The sequence below is a fragment of the Rhinolophus ferrumequinum genome, chromosome 2, assembly GCF_004115265.2.
Source record: "Rhinolophus ferrumequinum isolate MPI-CBG mRhiFer1 chromosome 2, mRhiFer1_v1.p, whole genome shotgun sequence".
Taxonomy (NCBI): Eukaryota; Metazoa; Chordata; class Mammalia; order Chiroptera; family Rhinolophidae; genus Rhinolophus; species Rhinolophus ferrumequinum.
In genome coordinates this window covers 91,230,117-91,250,865 of record NC_046285.1, presented here as the reverse complement: position 1 = coordinate 91,250,865, position 20,749 = coordinate 91,230,117, and positions in this window count along the sequence as shown.

Genomic DNA, 20,749 nt, shown 5'->3' with positions numbered 1-20,749 from the left:
ATGCCACCGTAAATTTGTTGAGGGTTACCTGCTTAGGATTGGTGGTCAAGGGGAAGGAGAGGGCAGAGAATAATATGTAAAGGGAAAGAAAATCATTAGGTTCCTCTTTGTTAACATTCCATGACAATATTTCTGGAATTTCACCAATAGGATACTTCCCAGTGTTTTTGTTCTATAAATCTAGCCATTAGATTACCACCTAAATTATTGTTCCTAACTCCCTGTTCCAAAAGTGGAAAGGCTGGAGCCTTGAGCTATGTCACCTTGCCTTATTTGGAGAACAATACATAGAGAAGATACTAAACAAAAGTTAAAGTGTTATACTGAAGAAAGGAGAGAGAACTTAGAATTCCAATTTTCTTAAAGTAGTTATTAGGTAAAAGAAACCACTTTTTAAGAAGTTACATGCAATAAGTTAGGGATTGCTATATGTTATTTTTTTCTTATAACCTTAAAATTAATTGAAAATAATTGAAATCATTTGAAATAGAAAATATTAGATAATATTGCCATAAAATTCAGATGTGTTTTATTGACAGTTCATAAACAAAATTTGTTAACTTAAATTACTATGTCCATTTTTTAATTTCTGAGATTTATTGTATACATATCTAGAAATAAGATCTGAACTCAGTTTTTCAAATAATTATATTTAGCCTAACATGTAATATAATTGTTGCTTCCAGGATATATGGTGAATTCAACCACCCCATCCCCTCCCAAATCTAGTGCAAGTCACCATTGTTACGAAAATCACAGCAATGTCTTCTTCCTACTACATTCTCCACATACAGTCATGTACCACATGGAATTCATACGGTTCTTTTTTCATTTTCCATTATTTTACTGAGGTGAAAGAAAACACACAGTTACAAATCAGGTGCACAAATGGATAAATTTTCTCAAAACATATATACCCATATAGCCACCTTCTATATCAAGAAATAAAATACAACAGGACCTCAGAAATAGTCAATATCCCATGACCAGAAGGTCACCCATGTCTATAAGCATACGTTAATTTTGCCTGTTTTTGACCTTTACATAAAGGGAAACAACAGTGTAATTTTGTGTCTGTCTTCTTTCATTCAACCCTATGTTTGTGAGAGTCATTTAAATATGCTGAGCATACTTATAGTTTGTTCATTTTCACTGAGCTACTATAGCATAATTTAGACATGTATTTTCTGTTAATGGGAATTAAGGTGGTTTCTAGGTAAGAGGCTATTATGAATAGGGTTATTTTGAATATTCTTGAATATGTCCACTGGCGTATGTATGTGCTTGTTTCTATTGAGTGGAATCTAGGTGTAGTGTTTTGAAAAGATAAAGATGATGCAAATGTGCAGTTTTAGTGGATACCAGTAATTTTGCAAACTGAATGCACCAATTTACACTCCCATATGCCATGTTTCTGAATGTAATCATGTCAAAATCACCAAAATTTGTATATCTGAGATGATTAGTACAATTGTTCAGCTTTCCATACTTTTCTCAACCATTTGGATATATCAGAATATTTGTTATTTGAGAATTCTTTCCTGTTCTATTGTCTGAAATATTTTTTTTCTTTCAAGATCAGAGCCAGAGAATGATCTTTTTAACTCCCAAATCATGTACTTCAACCATATATTTTTTAAAAGTCATAAAATAGAAAACTCTAAAGGTTTACCATTTGTTCTTAAAATAACACCTTAACATGGTCTAGAATTTCCTACATAAAATGATCTATTTTCCCTAATTCTGCTGCACCCAGACTGTCTTTACTTCTGTTTTTCAGGTTACACCAATTTTTGTTTTTGCAGCTATACTCTTATTTTTACTCATTACAGAGTCTTTGCTCTTGTTATTCTAATCTTCTGATTACTGACTATCTCAGTAATTATGTCTCTGATGAATTGTCATGTAACAAGAGGTTCTACCTGATGAAACTTTTGTTTTCCTGAAGCTCATTAACATTTTAATTTCTTCAGTTCACTTATCACTATCTGAAATTATCTTATATTTAAATTTCCCTCTTTAATGTTGTGTCAACAGCACCTAAATATGTATCAGGCACATCATAACTAATTGACACATTTTTAATAAGTAAATGACAAATGTACAACTAAAAATGTTAATGAGTTATTTTTCTGCTGACGCATTTTTTACTTCCTATGTTCCCACTCACCCCTCCACCCGCCCCCCCAAAAACAAACCAAACAGAAAAACTTGATTAGTTTAACTTCCGAAATATTAATTGCACTGATGTTTTAATCTATCATTACTTTAGGATTTAGGCCTGGCAAATTTGCTGTTACAATTGAAGTATTAGTGACTAAAGAAATCTGTGTTGTGGAAGTGAGAAATGTCTAATGTAAGTATCTGTACTTACAAAGCTAATTAAGAAAAGCACAAGATGATCTATGCAAAAGGTGGGAAAGCTGTATCAAAATGCTGGCAATCACATCTTCTTCATTAATTATCTATGAGATCTTGGAAAATATATTTAATTTTTCTTTATGTGTCTGATAGAATACTAGTTCATACCCTTTGTAATTCTGAAATTTCATAACTTAGTGATGTAAGTAAGCATGTATTACATTTGTTATGCATCAAATGGTAGAAGATTAATGCAAAGGAGATTTAGCATCAACTATTTATATATGTATATATATGTATATATATATATGTATGTGTGTGTGTATATGTATATATATATATATTTATTTATTTATTTATTTATTTGTTTGTTTATTGTATTTCTTTACTCTTTCTTTAATGCATACATATAATGTGGAAATATTTCAGCCTTTATCAGCTCTCAATAAGTTCTTTAGTTCAGGTATCAAAATATGATTTTATTAAACAATGACAAACCATACAGCTTCTCAGTGATTCATGTTCTAATCACCTATATATGTAGGTTGATTTGGGTTCTAAACACCCACCTAAGGTCAAATTCCCCACCAGATTGCCCCCTTTTAAGCCCTTTGCTCAAAAAGCCTAGACAATTAATCTTATGCTTAAAGCTGGGTGCTCCTGTTTTATTTCTAGTGCTCAGAGGTCTTTTGTCTTTTTTTTCCACAGCCTGTGATTATTTATATGTTTGTTTGTTTATTTATCTATGCATTTGCTATTTTATGTACCTGACTTTAGAACAGATTGCATAGTTCACGTCATCTCTTCATCATAATATCCTGAATGGGAATCACAAGGTTTGTTTTACTTCTATGAATGTACAGGTAAATCTAAGTAAGTGGATGATAAAGATGTGTAGATCTCTTGGATGGGTCTAGAAGTGCCTACAGAGTGCATAGAACAGTGGATGAAAAATGTAGGTGGTGAGAAGAGAAAGGTAGGTTGGGAAGGAAAATAAATATTAACGAATAGACCTTCAGCCAATAAACTAGTATTCTTGGAAACATAAGATAATATTCTCTTTCTAAATATAATGAGCACTTCAGAGATATCTTTACATATAAAATGATATTTATAATACAAATAAAAATGACAATGCAAAATGTGCTATGGAAATCTCAAGTTTTCTTTTCTTTTCTTTTCTTTTTTTTTTTTTTCAAAGCTCAATCATCTTAGTTCTGACCTTTGAATTTCTTTATTGTTTCTTCAACTGAAAACTCCAAAGCTTCTGTGTAATTATAACTAAATGTCTCCAGACTCTGTGCTAGTCAGAGTCCAGCAAGAAGCATAGTTAAGAAGAATAAGTTCAAAGAATCTAATGTACAACGTGCTGACTGTAGCTGATAATATGATGTGTACTTGAAATTTGTTGAGTAGGTTTTAACATTCTCACTACCCCCCTACACAAGAGTTAACTATGTGAGGTAATCGATGTATTAATTATCTTGATCTTCTTTGTAATAATTTCACAATATAGATTTATATCATATCATCATATTATACACTTTAAATATATACAATTATATTTTTCAATTATTCCTCAGTAAAGTTGGGAAAACCAGAAATTTGAGGGAAAAAATAAATAAAGGGACTGTTTACGGACATGTGGACTAAATACGAGAGAACTGAAATAGGTAGTACAATCATCTAGGACTAGTTATAGTACAAATCTATTACCATCCTTCAGTTTGGAGAATCAAAGGTAAAGAATGCTTAATGAACTTGAGAGGTGAGTATTTATTAGAAAGTGGTAGTAACACCTTCAGCTCCAGGTAGTAACATGGGTAGTAATGGGAGAAAATGAAGGAAAAATGTGACAAACTCATATTCTTTCCTTCTGATTTTTTGCCAGGGCTCCTATTGGTCAAAACCAACACAAAGTCAGAAGAAAAGAGACCCTATTGATAAAGTTGATACAGGACAGTCTTCACAGCATAATGAAGGGTAAAGAATAAGCAGGGATACTAGATCAGGGTGGGGAGGAAAGAAAAGCCAGAACTAAGTCATGGGTTAATTAATCGATCATTTAAATAGCTCAAGTGTATTGTGTTTTTATCTGGAGTTATTCTAGTCAAGACTATGTGCTACAACAAGCTACATTTATTCTCAAGTACCAAAATTAGTGTTAATCACACTGTCACACGCTATTGTCATACCCCCATCTTTTCCCTTACTCTCCACACCCATCACTTCTTCACATTTGAAGTACAGGTGTCTGTGTTTTATAAGTCGTCATTTGTCTTGTTTTGTTAACTTCTATAAAACATAGATAGATATGAAGTATGAATTCTGTAGCGATCCCAGTAATTCCTTTATTTCCAAAGTATAACTATGTGTATCTTTTTTCAGACTCAGTCTTCAATTCTAATTAGTCAATTAAACCCTTGGAATTTAGACAAAACATTGTTTGCTTCACTAAAACTTATCGTATGTTCATAGATATATACTTACTCCCTTCATGTGATCTAAAATTTTCCTGCTTCCACAAATTTTGACAACTGCTTACAATTGTATTTTTGTTAGGAGTCAAATTAACTGACTTACTGAATCTTCATATAATAAAGAAACAGAGAGAGGAGAGAGAGAAAGAGAGGGAGAGAGAGAGAGAGAGAGAGAGAGAGAGAGAGAGAGAGAGAGAGAATAAAACAATAAATCCTTTAGCCACACAGACTAAGTAATACAGAAAGTAGAAAAATACACTTCAAGTTTGGCATACTCTCCCTAAGAGTACATACAAACTTATTTTCCCTACTCTGGTGATCTTCTCTAAGAGCAAATTAGTGATTTATTATTACTGCATTTCATTCCTTCTTGGAACACATAAGTTTACTTTCCTTCTCTTTACATCATAGCTTTTTCATTCTGCTTTTCTCCTGTATTTCACCGGACTCTGCACTATTTACTATTTTTGCTTGTTCTTGCAATGAGTCTACCAGAAAGGGTCCCTGTTACAGAAAATGTTGAAGATAAACCTTATCTTCAGAGCGTTGCAGTTTCTCAGTGGTTGACTTTGGGTCAGGCACCAATCAATCCCTAGTTCAGCTTTACATGTGAGTAGTAGGTTGTTATTATAACTGAATGCCCAAGGTACAATGTTCGTCAATAGTGACTATATTACTTCTATCCGATTATTTCAGAAGGTGAGTGTACTTTAAGGATTATACCGTCTTTCTAGTGATATAATATAAAGCCATGCATTTATTTTTCTATATAGAAACTATTACATTTCTTCATAGAAATAAGATAAAATTGTTCAAATAAATCAGTCAAATATTACTTCTCTAGCCTATCCTAATATTATATGTACACATATATATATACGCTGTTAGTCAACAAATTCCATTTTGATTGTGAGGAAGTAGTATAACTGAGAATTGAAACTGGCATAACTCTTCTCTGTTAAAAAATACTGGGAGTTGACGTACTTCCCCATTTCTATGTTAAACAGTGACAAGACTGAGAAAAATTAAATTAGCTATTTGCTCCAAGGCATACCTTCTCCTAGAAGATAAGACTTTGAACTCATATATCAGTCTGCTGGGGCTGCCAGAACAAGTTGCCACAAACTGGGTGGCTTACAACAATCAAAATGTATTGTCTCAGATTTCTGGAGGCCAGAAATCTGAAATCAAACAGGGCCATCCTCCCTCTGAAAATTTCAGGGGAGGATCCTCCCTTGACTCTTTATACCTCTGGCGTTCACTAGAAATCTTTACTTTTCTTGGTTTGAAGATGCATCACTCCAATTTCTGTCTCTATTCATCACTTGCTATTCGTCCTGTATGTCTGTGTCTCCATTCTCTATTTTAACACTGCATTTTTTTTTAATTAATGTATTCTCTGTCTTCTAATTTCTCACTCTTTGCCATCATGCTACAAGCGTATTAGGTAGATGATACATCTTCGAAGTTTCTGCAGGCAACATTTAAAAATATATTTGTACCACTATGTAATATAGATCTCTGTATTTCAACATCTAATAATAGATTTTTTAATTGTTTGTTTTCTTTTTTTATCTCCATTTGAATAGAAAGCCAAACTAAGTGAAATTGAGTTATTAAATCAACAAAATATGGCTCTATTTTTTTAATCAGTCAGAATACAACAAATTTGTTTTTTACTCATACTACATGTCCTACAGAAGCTGCCTGATGCTGTACCCATGTCTTCTCACCCTGACACCAAAGCTGAAAGAGTTGTATCATAAGGTACGTAAAAATTTGCCATGCAGCAAGAGGTGGAGATGGCAAATTTTACAGTTTCTTAGTCCTTTATCTAGAACTAAAATATGTCACTTCTCATATTTGTTCATCAAAGTAAGACTCTTGGCCTTGCCTATTACTAATAGAGCAAGTTAAGTTTTAATGAATGTCAAAAAATGGGGAAAACCAGAATATTTCTAAATTTTCTTAATGAGTACCAAAATAATTTTCACAATTCATTGAAATCCTTCTTTCCCATGATAACATGAGTTACCTTCCCCAAAGTAAGCCAGACTGTCACACAGTGGTTTTCAAACTCTGAGACTTGATTCAACTGTGGGTAACAAAATCAGTTATGTAATTGTGTCTTAAATAGCATTTATAAATAAATGACAAATATCATAGTATAAAATAATAGAACATAGCAAAGTTCATAGTCAAACACAACTATTTGTGAAGTTTTATATACATGTAAAATAAAATAAAATATGCAAACATGCATTTATATGTATATCAGTCCAAAATATTCACTTATACTATTAAAACATAAAATTATAATACACACACCAATTTTAGTTCACTGTCAAAAATGCTTAAGCCATTGTTTTAGTTTATGCATTGAAGCTGTGGCAGGTTGGGGTCTTGTACGTTACTTAGTTTTGAATGAACTTATACTGTACTGACATTTTACAAAGCTTTTTCACATATATTTCAATTCACCCTTAAAGTACCCTCACAAATATGCCTGGTTAACTACAAAATGCAAAACTAAGTCTAAGGAATATGGTGACTTGACCAAAGACATAATTTGTAAGTGGCAGGAGGATGGCTCATCACAACTATTATTTAAAAACCTACTCTTTCCCCTACCCAAATTGTTATGGTGTATTTAGGAATTTACTCTCCTTCCTGGATTCTGAGATTCACTTTTGTTCCCTTTATACTTTTTTTTTTTACATGTTAGAGATAATCATATATCTCACAACAAATTTCATTATTTAATGTATAGAGTCTGAACTGGCCAAAATTTCATTAGTCTCTTAATACTGAAGACAGAGAGAAAAGAGAAATTACTGTCTTTTAACTTGCAGAACTTTTTAGGTGGTTACACTATGACAGATGAAGCATTTTGTGTTGGCATGGGGATGCAACTATAAATATGTGATGATACCTACCCTGAAGCAGCCTGGTGGGGACATGGGTGAGCCAAAAATTAAAGACAATACAATGAAAAGTGCTATTGTAGAAGTACATACAGAATCCTGGAGAATATTGAAGAGAATATCATAAACTCTATGTGAGCCTGAGGAGATTTTGAGTAATGACACATTTGGCAAGAGAATTGGAACCGAGTCTTTGATGAATAACTCGGAAGACATTAAGATGAGGTTGGGGATGTAGTAAAGGCATACCAATTTGGAGGTAGAATTCGTGCTCCTAGCAAACATTTATTTAGAACTGATTATGTGCCAGTAGATAACATTAGGAACTTAGAATATGAAGATGAAAAAAATAACCGCCTCCTTATTTTCAAAGACTTTATAATTAAATAGCAAGGAGAAGCAGTGCAGTTTAAGCACTTGCTATGAAGGAGAGTTTGAAGAAAGAGTTCGACAAGAAGGGGTGTTTTGAAAATTCTGAATACAGTATAGTACGGTATTTACGATTATGAAAAGTACAGCTGAATTTCCTACATTCAAATTTTAGTTCGGTTCAGGACAAATTACTTTACCTTTCAGTACTTTAGCTTTCCTGTATGTAAAATAAGTAAAATAGAATTTAACTCATCAAGCTTCTATCAGGATTAAAATGTGTGCATGTGAGTGTGTGTGTAAGTGTGAGTGTGTATTTATTGCTTACCATTTTATAAGCAACACTATATAAGAAAATTCTATAGTTATCATATGTCACAGAATAGAACTTTTGGTTTTGTTTGTATGTTTTTTTTATTCTTTTTCCAAACTGGTTTCTTTAACCATTGCTTCCTTATTTTTTCTAAGTCACATATTTTCATTTTATAAATGCACAGTTCATTGGATAATCTTTCAATCAAAATTAACAAAGTAAAAAGATTTAAATGGTCAAATTGTGTAATGTGAAGCTAAAATACAAAAGTTCCACTACAACATATCAAAATGTACCTTTATAAGGCAAACTTTGCTAATTGATATTCGAAAGTGTAATGTCTAGAAAGTTTTGATTTTTGTTGTGTCACATAATATGTATTTTTATTACACATAGTTTATATCCACTATATTCCAATACTAAGAAACTATATGCTCTGAATTAAAATGTCATGATTTTCATTACAATTTTGCAATGGCAATCACATTATCCCAACAGTGAGTATAGTAATTGGTTCTAAGTTGCTTGACAGACATCATCCAAATTCAGAAATTTCTTTGGTTATGGCATATAGTTATCATAATAGACTTTATTTTCAATGCTCTTTGCAGCCTATAATCCACTGTCATTTGTATTATCTCATTTTATTTGTCTCATAACAATTGCATGTAACCTAACATAAAGTGAGGTTTTGTAATATTTATGATAAAGAAGAATAATACTTATAAACATGCAATCATTAATCATTTGTATCACAGCCACACCTCAGATTTATTAGCACAGAAAATTCTGGTCAAATTTTACTAACACCTCATTTGTTTTTCATATCTTTACAGTCTTTTAAAGCAATAAAATTACCTTACAGAGAAATATTGGCAGTTAGAAGTATATATCTACTTAAAAATTTTAATCAACAAAATCAAAGAAAATAAAATGATAAGTCAGAAGAGGTGGGAACTATTTTGACTCGATGACAAATAATGTTGAAATACACCATATAGTAATTCATTCAAATTTAGAATAAATTTGGTCAATAAACAAACATAAATAATCAAAAATTGTAATACCAGTAACAAAACAAAAATATATTGTAGAAAATAAAAAGTGAAGGAAATAGAAAATATATTACGAATAAAATGGAACCTATCAGTGGAGGAAGTTATTGTCAAATTTAGTATTTTTATTGTCAGTAATTGTGGAACTCACAGAAAACAGTATGGTTTTGGGTCAAAAGTGGTGATCATATGATAAGATTTGACCTTCTCATCTTTACATGTATATTTATGGAAAATAAATTAACAAGTGAAGGAAAACTTAATATTTACAAAAATAATTGTATTTAGGTAGAACTTAAACCAGTTCAGTGTATGTGATCCTAGGTTCCAGTAGTATGAATTCAGTGCCATATATCATTGCAACTCATCTCAGAAGATTATTACATAATAGTTTTTCAGTAAAATTAGAAATTTGAAATAAAACAGTGAAAGTATATAATCATGTATCTAAAAGACTGTATATATGAACAGTAGAAAGAAATAGGCCAGTAGAATGATTAATTAAGATTATTCTTAACATAAATGCTGTTTACATTTAACAAATAAAAATATATACAATTGATAAATATATACACAATTTAACCCCTATAAAAAGGTGCCTCAATATTCTTATTTTGCTCTTTACACAAATGGAGAAAAAAGGGTACTGGAGGTAGTAATGTTGAAGCAAATATCAGTCAATTTGTTAACATAGACCACAACTATTACAGTTATATTCACTCTCTACCAAAAAAGATATCAAGGTTTAAGTGTGCATACTGATATCTTTAATTATAAATCTTATCATTAGAAAAAAAATAAAATAAATATTTTGGCTTGGCTTGTCTTTGCCTATCATAAGCGTGATGATTTAAACTCTTCATGTGTTTTGATTTAGTCTTAGACCCAGGATCTGCATACTAAGGATCTCAAGGCAACTTCAACCGTCCATGTCTTTCTCTAAATGACAATTTATTGGAACAGACCCATTTGTATTGTATTGTCTGTGGCTACTTTCATACTGCAGCAGCAGAGCTGAGTAGTTATGACAGACTGAATGTGTCATAAAGCCTAAAAATATTAACTATCATGCCATTAGGAAAAGTTTCCCAACCACTGCTCTAGAGCAAAAGATTCTGTCACTTTAGAATTCCCTCAATCATGATTTTTGGTTACAACTCCAAAAAGTTTCTACAGTGTCTCCTGGGATTACACACATTAAACAGAATGATACTGCACCAGAAAAATGTTTTTGTCATGGAGTATGCATGAGTGTGTGTCTCTGTGTGTGTGTGTGTGTGTGTGTGTGTTGGAAAAGGAATAATTCCCCCTCCCTTTTATTTTCCCCCAACCTACTGAGAATTGAATAAGTTTGGGAATCAGAGCATAAGACTAGCATAAAAATAAACAGAAAATCTGAAATATATGTAGTTGTATAATAATCTAGGTAACATTTAGCAAAAATGTTTCCAACTATACAATTTTGTGGTAGAAAATTTTATGTTGAACTTCTAAACTTAATGATGTATGCTTATATGCAGATGACCATGTATATTTCATTTCATTAAGTTCATGCTAGCTCATGAGTATAATTTATCTATCAATTGCCAAATTCTGACTCCAAACATGTAAATTTTTGCCTTGGATTGTAGTCACATGATCCATAGCCATGGTGTAGTGTTCACAGTGTCTGGCACGTGTAGACCATATCTTAATTTGTTCTATTTTAATGGTGTGCATTAAATTGCCCTAGTGTCGCCTGATTTGTTACAATCAATAAACATGATTAATGTGTCTAAAAATGACAGTTTGTTTGAAAAATAGCACTATAAGTCACTGCTTTGGTGGAATATATTTTATGAAATTAGTAGGTGAGTATTTTCCAAAGGTGATGATTAAAATTTCTATTCTGGGAAAATGACAACATGTAAGTATATCTTAGGGAAGAAGGCATGGGTATTTTTTTCCCAATTAATGTCAGCACATCTTAAAACTTCTATTTACATGACATATAACCAACATGGGTCATTTGTAAGTATGACCTACTTTAAGAGAGGGTAAGACTGAAGAAAAATGCTGATCAAAGAACCAGTCTTGATGCTGTCCTTTCATTTGATCACAATGCACAGAGGTGCTTGTTATCTAAAAAAAAAAAAAAAATACCCACCTCCACCAAAATAAAATAAAATAAAAAAAATCTGTTTTGTAATACTGCGACCTTATTGTTGTTTTTGTTAATTGAAAACTCAATCTCACCTAAATTAATTTCTCCAAATATTTATTTCATTTTTAAAATCAATAATGCAAATGCTCTAGAAAACAAATAGAGATAGAGTCTCTGCAAATTTTTATGACAGGTTTAATAACAAGTCTTAGATTTTCTTTGTAACAGTACAAGCAATAAACCTTAAAAAAAAAAAAAAAACTTTAAAAAGCGCAACTGTCCTTCAATCTTCCTTAAGATTACATTTGTTTATGATTTTGAGGAAATTTTACTCATCAGAAGTATTTTCAGCCTTAATTATATGCAGTGCATTTAATTTTCTACTGGATAGTATTTCCAAGTCCAAATTGTGCTTGCATCATTCCTATTCCTACCCTGTTCAAATACCATAAATGAATAACATACTAAACAAAGAAATAAAAAAACCAGGAAACATTTCTTATGCATCTATTATAGGAAAAGCATCCAAAAAAATAACTGGATGGAGAATGAGAAAGGTTATTTTGTTGTTGCTGGTTTGCTTGTTTTTATCTTCCCACTGCATAATAAGTTGTTTGACCAGTTTTCAGTCAAGGAATCTATTAAGCTAAATATTATTAGAATACATTGAGTGAGTTATCATGGTGGTAACAAATAACTTTATAAATAAATTTCAAAAGCAATTGGAAAGGGTGCATGACAAGTTTATTAACTCAGAGATTGCTTAAGATTAGTTCTAATAACAAACAAATAAAAATAAATAAAAATAAATTTCAAAAGATAGCTACTTATGTTACTTATTTTTCTGAGTATAAAAATAATTCATTTTCTGAAAAGCAGAGCATAATCAGCCTTTTTTAAATGATGAAATAAAAACATTTGTGTATGCTAATAAATATTCTACAAACAAAAATCAGGACCATGATTTAAGAAAGAGTTTTGTTGGCAAGGTGATGGTGCTAAGAAATGAAATTAAAATTTAATATGGATCAAGGTTAGGTACCATATTTCAGTCTGAAACACATGACCTGTACAGGACTGGCTACAAAGAGGTTTAGTTCACTGCAGTATCCTCATTGTACAAATACAGTAGAAATCATTAAGTCAAGGCAGTCTAGGGTGGAAAATAAAGGTCTAGGATTCATAACAATGAAAGTTCTGTTTCCAGAATCATATCTTGACTGTATTTATTTATTAAGATGATTTACAAAATTGGATATTGTCAGATCAGCATATCCAGGAAATTAGAAATCTAAAGCCATTTTCATTAGATGTAGTGGAATGAAACGACCAGCAGCATTAGGGAAAAAAGAAAACAAAACAAAACAAGCAAAACAAACTAAAAATTTCTATCAGTAAATGAGATTATTGATTTACAACGTTGGGAGTTCCCCAGGTGAAATTTGAAGATGGCCCCCATACACGAAGGAGGGCAAGGAGAAATCAAAGAAAGAAGCAGAACACTCCAGATTGGTTGGTGGCAGTTTTAACAAGCCAGGGAACTCACATATGAGACTTGCTCTGGGCATCTGCAAAATGAGTAGATCTCTGCACCCAGCCATCAAAGTCTTAAAAGTGTATATGTTGGTCTTCGCGGGGTTCAGTCATGTATACAGTTCAAATGGTCTCAACACCTGACTCTCTCAAGGCTGCTACTGGAATGGCAGTTAGTACAGGAATAGTACGTAAAACAAACACTCCAAAGACTGGAAGAGGTGAGTAGCCTCCAACTGCCCAGGTCCAATTCGAGAGGCAACCAGTGGGTGGTCACGTCCTCTCCATGTCCTTCTCCAACAGAGATCTTCATATATTTAAAGGATGGTCTCATGAGAAAAGATGCCTACTGTTCTGGGAACATACTAGAACAAAAGGGTGAAGGTTATTAAAGCCATTTTCTTCTGAAGGTAGGAAGAGTTTTACAATAATGTAAATAAATAAATAAATAAATAAATAAATAAATAAATAAATAAATGGAAATCGGTCATCAAGTGAGAAAGTGCTTTCCGCTGTGTAGCACAGGTAATTCTTATTATACTAAATACTGGGGGTGCCAAAAAATGTACACATTTTAAGAAATGTTTTCTATGTATTACTTTTCAAAGTTGAATTGAATTACAGTAGCAATGTGTAGTATGACGTTTGCTCAAAAGATGATGTTAATCAAATGAATGTTAGCATCATTCATTGTATTACAATTTTAACATAGTTTTTTTCTTTCTTAAAACATGTATACATTTTTTTGACACCCTCTATATATGCTGAACTGTTGTAATTCTTTTAAATCTACAAATCAATAATTAATTATCCATAGTCACTGGGTCGTTTGGTTTATGTAAGAATATCAGGAACAATTCTTTTCTATTCATCTTTTGTCTAAAAAAATCTGACATTTTGCTTTAAAAAAACAAACAGCCATATATAGTAGTATTTTAAATGTAAATTAGATTGATGAGTAATTAAAGAAAAATCCTTCATATCCCCCTGAAGCTAAAAAATGTTACATTTCACAATAATCTTTTGGGTTGTATATGTTCATTATACAACTTTCTCACATTTAAATATGTTCCAGTAGGAAGCTTTGCTTTCCTTTTACAGCCTCATGTTTCAAGTTGAGGGATACTTCCATGACATGCAGTCTGCATCCTTACATTCATTGTTATGTATCAATTTTTCATGAGTCTTAATAAACATGACTGTATACTGTGTTGATCAAAATCTTGATAGTGATTTTTTGCCTGACAAAATTATTATTCATGTAACCACTATTTTCATCATATTTTATTGTTTCACTGGTAAATAGCTATGGTCACACAGCTATAAAATAGGAGAACTTATTTATGTAGAGGTTTCAGTCTTGGATAGCTGTTTGATGCTTCATTGATATTGAATTGTAATATTTAAATTGCCAAAATTAATGACTGAAGTTGGTAATTTCATTTATTGGTCAATTAAAATTTCCTTGAGAAAGGTACTTTAAGGAGGATAATGTGGCTTTCTAACCACTACATGTGCATGGCCTGTGTGCGCCGTAGGGGTTGGCTGAGCAATATCCTTTTTTGTTAGGGTGATGTGTTTCTGGAACCAAAATGTACAGATCCCTGTACTTGAGCAGCAGTGCTTTGGGGATCTTTCAGAAATATATGGCTGCCAGAATTTTAACTGTTGGAAGTATGACAATCCCAAATGAAATCCAGTATCAAAATGGGGAACAAGCAGGGATGACAAGGGGAGAATATTCTTGTCCAGAGAGTTTGTTTCTAGTAGTGTTCTTTTCTTTATTTCCCAGACATTCTGATATTATTTTTTAAATTAAATTTATTGGGGTGACTTTGTTAGTAAAAGTTTATAGGTTTCAAGTGTACAATACTATAATACATCATCTATACATCACATTGTGTGTTCACCACCCAGAGTCAATTTTCCTTCCATCATCATATATTTGACTCCCTTTACCACCTCCATTACCCTCTGGTAACCATTAAGCTGTTGTCTGTGTCTATGAGTTTTGTTTGTTTGCTTTGTTTGTTTGTTGCTTTCAGTTTTATATCCCACATAGGAGTGAAATCATATGGTTCTCGACTTTTTCTGTCTATCTTATTTTGCTTAGCATGATAATTTCAAGATCCATTCACATTGTCTCAAATGGCATTATTTTATCTTTAAATTTGTTGAGGCTACTTTTGTTTCTCAACATACGGTCTATCCTTGAGAATGTTCCATGTGCACTGGAAAGGAATGTATAGTCTGGTGTTCTGGGATGAAATGCTCTGTAAATGTCAATAATGTCCATTGGTCTAATGTGTCATTTAAGGCTGATATTTCTTTACTGATTTTCTGTTTCAATGATCTATCCATAGCTGTCAATGGAGTATTTAGATCCCCTAATACAACTGTTTTTCTGTCTCTTCAATTTGGCTGGACTTTAGATAGAATGGAAAGCATTTCCTTAGGTTCTGTTTTTGGCAAGATGATCTGCAAATTTATGTTGCTCAGATTTACTTCTAAAGTGACCTTTGTACCCTCTGATCCTTGTCAAAATTTTGATGTTCAAAATGACAGTTGTGTATTACTAGGTCCCTGAGGAAATAAAAAATGGTAAAAATTATTAATGAAACTACTTATTTTTTGTCATTTAAAAGATTTTGTCAAAGTTTTCCTATTTTTATAAATTATATAAATTACTCTATAGCAATTTATTATGCATAGTATCTTATAGGAAACATATGAAACAGGTGGAAACACAATATGTAGTAAGAAAAATACAAATAATCTACCATTTGTTGTTTTTTAATTGGGGGAATCTGCAAGTATAATCATATCTGAAAGTGTGTAAGAGTAGTATTTTCGTGCTATATTAGGTAAGTTTGAATTAAAGTGAATATTTCAAAAACTATTAAATCTATATTTTATATGTAGAAAAGCTATTATGTATTACATGTAATATTATGGGCTATATATAACTAATATTTATGTTAAATATTATATAATTTGGGGAGAAAATTTTAAAGTACAATCAATCCTATAAGTAACCAAATTAAACAAAGTGAAAATATTTAAAATTAAAAAAAAATAATAATAATTATTGGGTGCTTGCTTAATATCAACCACTGTGCTAGATATCATTTGTAGAAAATTAATAACATTAATATGCCCACTTCCCTCAAGAAGGTTTCAATCTTAAGGTAAAACGACAAACAAAATACAAATGCAGAAATATTTGGTTCATGCTATGATTGTAAGCATTAGAGGGTGTAGTAAGAGCTCCAATTAAGGACATCTGACCAAAGTGGAGAAAGTAAAAGGGTAGTCACTCGATACATTTTTGAATACTAATCCTAACCTGTGACATAAAGATCATGTTAGGGTGAACATAAAGGCGATGAGGTCGATGCTACTTTATGGAATGACTGAAGCTGAGTGAATACAATAGGGTAATAAGAAAAAAAAGTGGCCATCATAGCCCTCTGGAAGAATGGGGTCATTCCTTTTGGCTGAACAATGAGTTTGTGGAGGTGGTTGTGAGACTATAAAGAATGGCTAAGGTAAGGATTACAGAGATGAGCAAGACCTAGATCCAAGTGAATGTGATGAGCTAGATCTACCGATGTTTCTCTTCATGCTGTGATTATGCTAAAATATTGATTCCTATTAACTTACCTCTGACAACTTCAGTCTCAATACTTGCCTGTTCAGTTCTAATTGATTTCTAATCCAAACCTTCAAGCAGATATTTCAAAAAGAAATGGTATCTGCAAACCAAATTAGTATGACATTATATCATCCATTTTATTGATGAAAATAGTAAACAACAGTATGACCTATATAAGGTCTAGAATATTCTTATCCTTTTTTTGACTGGCTAGAAAAAGTAATAATGCTGACAGGCTGACAAAGCAATAGAAACAAATGCCATAATGTGGTTTTATAAAAACATGTGCAATATGTGTTATTATTGGCCTATATAGCCATTATTCCAAAAATCTTACACAGCATTTTTAACTTAGCAGTGCTGTATAAATACAGATCATGTTATTTTGCTTTCATTTCATTTATAGGACTTTACATTATGTTATAATTTAACACTGGTGATTTAGGAGATCATATATATATATTCTTCTCATGTAGAATTAAAGGAGAACCTATGACTTGCTTTCCAGTATTTGACAAACCATAAGTTCATTTGCTTCTGGGACTCCAGCCAGGAGGCTGGTGATATTCAAAAAACGTTTCCCTGTTGTGGTATTTATTATTCAATTAATTTTTTGATGCTTTCATCTCCTATGGGTAGGAGTAGTAAGAAATGCCTTAATTACTTTCTATTTTGTGTAGAGCTGCTTTGTGGAAATCTCAGAAAACAAATTCTAATTAAGAAGCTTCAACAACAACAACAACAAAAAGAAACTGGAGTCTACCTCTGCTCTTTAGACATACTGAAAATATGGGTCAGCAAAATACTAATTGTAATGTACTAATTGTAAAATACTAATTGTAATTGAAGACTTTGTATCAAATTGGTTTAGTTTTATATTTTTAAGATTTTTATTTTTATGCATGCAATTTAATACTATGATTTTGAAAGTTTGAATTTCTTCCAATGGATTTATTTACTTGCTATGACATTTCCTTGGTATCCTGGTCCATTTCTTACATCAATGGATACTGGTGCAGCTTAATTGGAATTTTTCCTCTTTAAATACAAAAACCTTTTGATAACAACAGAATTGATTTTATGTACCTGATCAGATCAGTTCATTTTATGAAGTTATTGAAATGGTCAATATTAGATCACAAATGTTTAGTACCATTATTTCAAATGCTTTAATATTAGGTTTAATTGTTCATTTTGTAATAAAGGTGTAAAGGTCACTGAGGTTTATAAATTTGAAAGTATTCACAATAATACACGGAGCATAATCACATAAGGATTTAACAAAGGCAAATAGCGCCATACAGCCAGAGAAGAGTTCAGACAACTTTGAGGAGATCAAGAGTCTTGTAGACACAACTCCCCAGGTACCTTCTTATTCTCATAAGGACACTAATCTTGATATTGAACCAATAACATTTATGTGATAAATTTGGTTTGGGACAACTCAAGGAAGCAGACATTCATTCTCTGCTGGGGTTTTTGTGTCCCTCTAATAATGTAGCCTAGACAAGCTAGAAACTTCAAGTATAAATGACAGTTTGTTGGGACTCCCCAATGATACCGTCAGGCTCAATGATGACTTAGAATGCACAGGACTCAGAGAAGCTGTTATACTCATGGTACAAACACAGTATTATTACAGTAAAAGTATAAAGATGAAAATAAGCAAAAGAAAAGACACATGGGGCAAAATGTGGGAGAAACTGGTGCAAGCTTCCAGTTTTCCTCTCCCAGTGGAAATACCTAGATGTGGTTGATTTTCCCAACAAGAACGTGTGACATGGGCAAACTTTTCCCAGCAAGGAAAAATCATCTGAAGCTGCGTCCAAGGTATTTATTGGAGGTCTGTAACTTCTTCATGCAGTGTCTGCATGCTTGACCTCACATGGTTAGACTAACTCCCAGAGGAAAAACAGGTATTCACCATAGATAACATCAGCATAAACTATCTGGTCAATTTAGTGCCCTGTGCCCAAAGGTGAGAAGCATTGAAAACAAAACAAAACAAAACACACACACACACAAAAACACTTATCAGGCAAAATAATTCAAGGGCTTAGAGCTCAGCTCACAGAAGTCAGGCAAGGACCAGTTGCAAGGTCAGAGATTTCTTGGAAACCTGGAGGGTTGGAGTAACCAGGCCTACCTGAGTTAAATCTTTCCTATAACTATTCAAGGCAAAATAAAGAGCTAGAGAAAGAAATGATATATTAAAAACAAGTTTGAGACAAATCAACCTATTTCAATTTATAGGTTGCATTTGAAGCATGATACAAATAACCAACAATAACTCTGAGTGTGTATGTGTATGTGTGTATGTGTAAAATTTATGCAGCAATTAATATTTTAAGCATAATAATAATAATAATAATAATAATAATAATAATAATGTTGGAGTTATGTAACATAAGACCTTATTTTGTAGACTTGTATGTGGAAATATTTAGAAATTTAATTAAATTAGATATCTGTGATTTTCTTCATAATAATTTGGTCAGAGAAGTAAAAATATAAAATAATTTTTGCCATGAGATGATAATTGTTATAGCTGAATGATACATGAAGGGTTATTATACTCGCCCATGTTAACATGTCTAAAAATTGACATATGAAAATACATTTAAATAATTTACATGGATCATTTAAAATAATTCCAATAATTTGAATATGCACAGTATATAATGGGGGTTCTTGCTGATCTTGTTAGATATGATATAGTTCATACAGTTTTGTAAAAAAATGTATTTTAAGATCCATTGCAATGTAGTTAGACTTGAAATAATATAATACCTTTAAAATATTTATCAAAACAGGAAAAAGTAAGATTAGATGAAACAAATGTACAATATAGGTAGGTACTGTGTGCGGGAATGTACATAAGATTCTATTCACAATTTGTGTGTATTTTGAATAATTAACATCAAACAACTTTGACACTAAGAATGGAATGAGTATCAATTTCTTGGACATGAGTGTCAATATGATGCATAGCCACTTCTCATATTTTCTTCTAGCCTCTAAAATTTCAAGGGACTGATTAATAGTTTACATTATGGCACATTTCACAAGAAGTTTGCATGTTTTAAAAGCAGTTGGTGCTAATTTGTAAATGAATATTTTAGCATTAACGGTAAATATAACTTCCCCTACACAATTTCTAGCATACAATGTAATATGTTTTAGATCTATGTTTTTTAGTCCTTTCTTTTCATGTCAGGAGCATTTGTAATGAGGAATCATTATCTTCCAGAAATTCAATCCTCTTCTATGTGTAGGCATATTTAGTATATGTATCCTATTACTTTCCTATATTTGTTTATCACTTTCTGGTACTTCCATTACTTTTCTGTATTCCTCAAATCTTGTTCCCACACGTGGATATTTCCCAAAATTTTGTCAACATTTGTCTTCCGAACATCGTTTTTAGAATGCCCCTATCTATCCCAGACCTCCTTCTGTCCCCTTTCTAAAATGTTTCTACTTTCCTTTGTCTGTTTTTATGCTTATTTTCCAGTATAAACTTGAGTTTAATATGAATGAAATTGATCTAATCACATTCATTTAAAACTAGAGCCTCATTATAACTCCTTATTTTTCATAATAATAATATATTTCTCCAAGTTCTCTAGTTATAATCTGACGGCTTCTTCTCCATCTATCATGTTTAATTAATCAACAACTGATTCTATTTTAACATTTATTTTTCTCCTCTTTGGCTCTTACTTTTTTTCCCTCCACTCACCCATCCCATCAACAATTTCTGCCCATTAAACCGTTTTAGTTATTGATTAATTAATAGCTTTATTAGTAGGCTTCTTTGGCTGTCATTTATCTAATAATCTACTTCTTAAATGTCCCTGTACTGAAACTTAATGTCTGCAGGTGCTATTCTTCAGCAAAAAATGCAAATGTCATA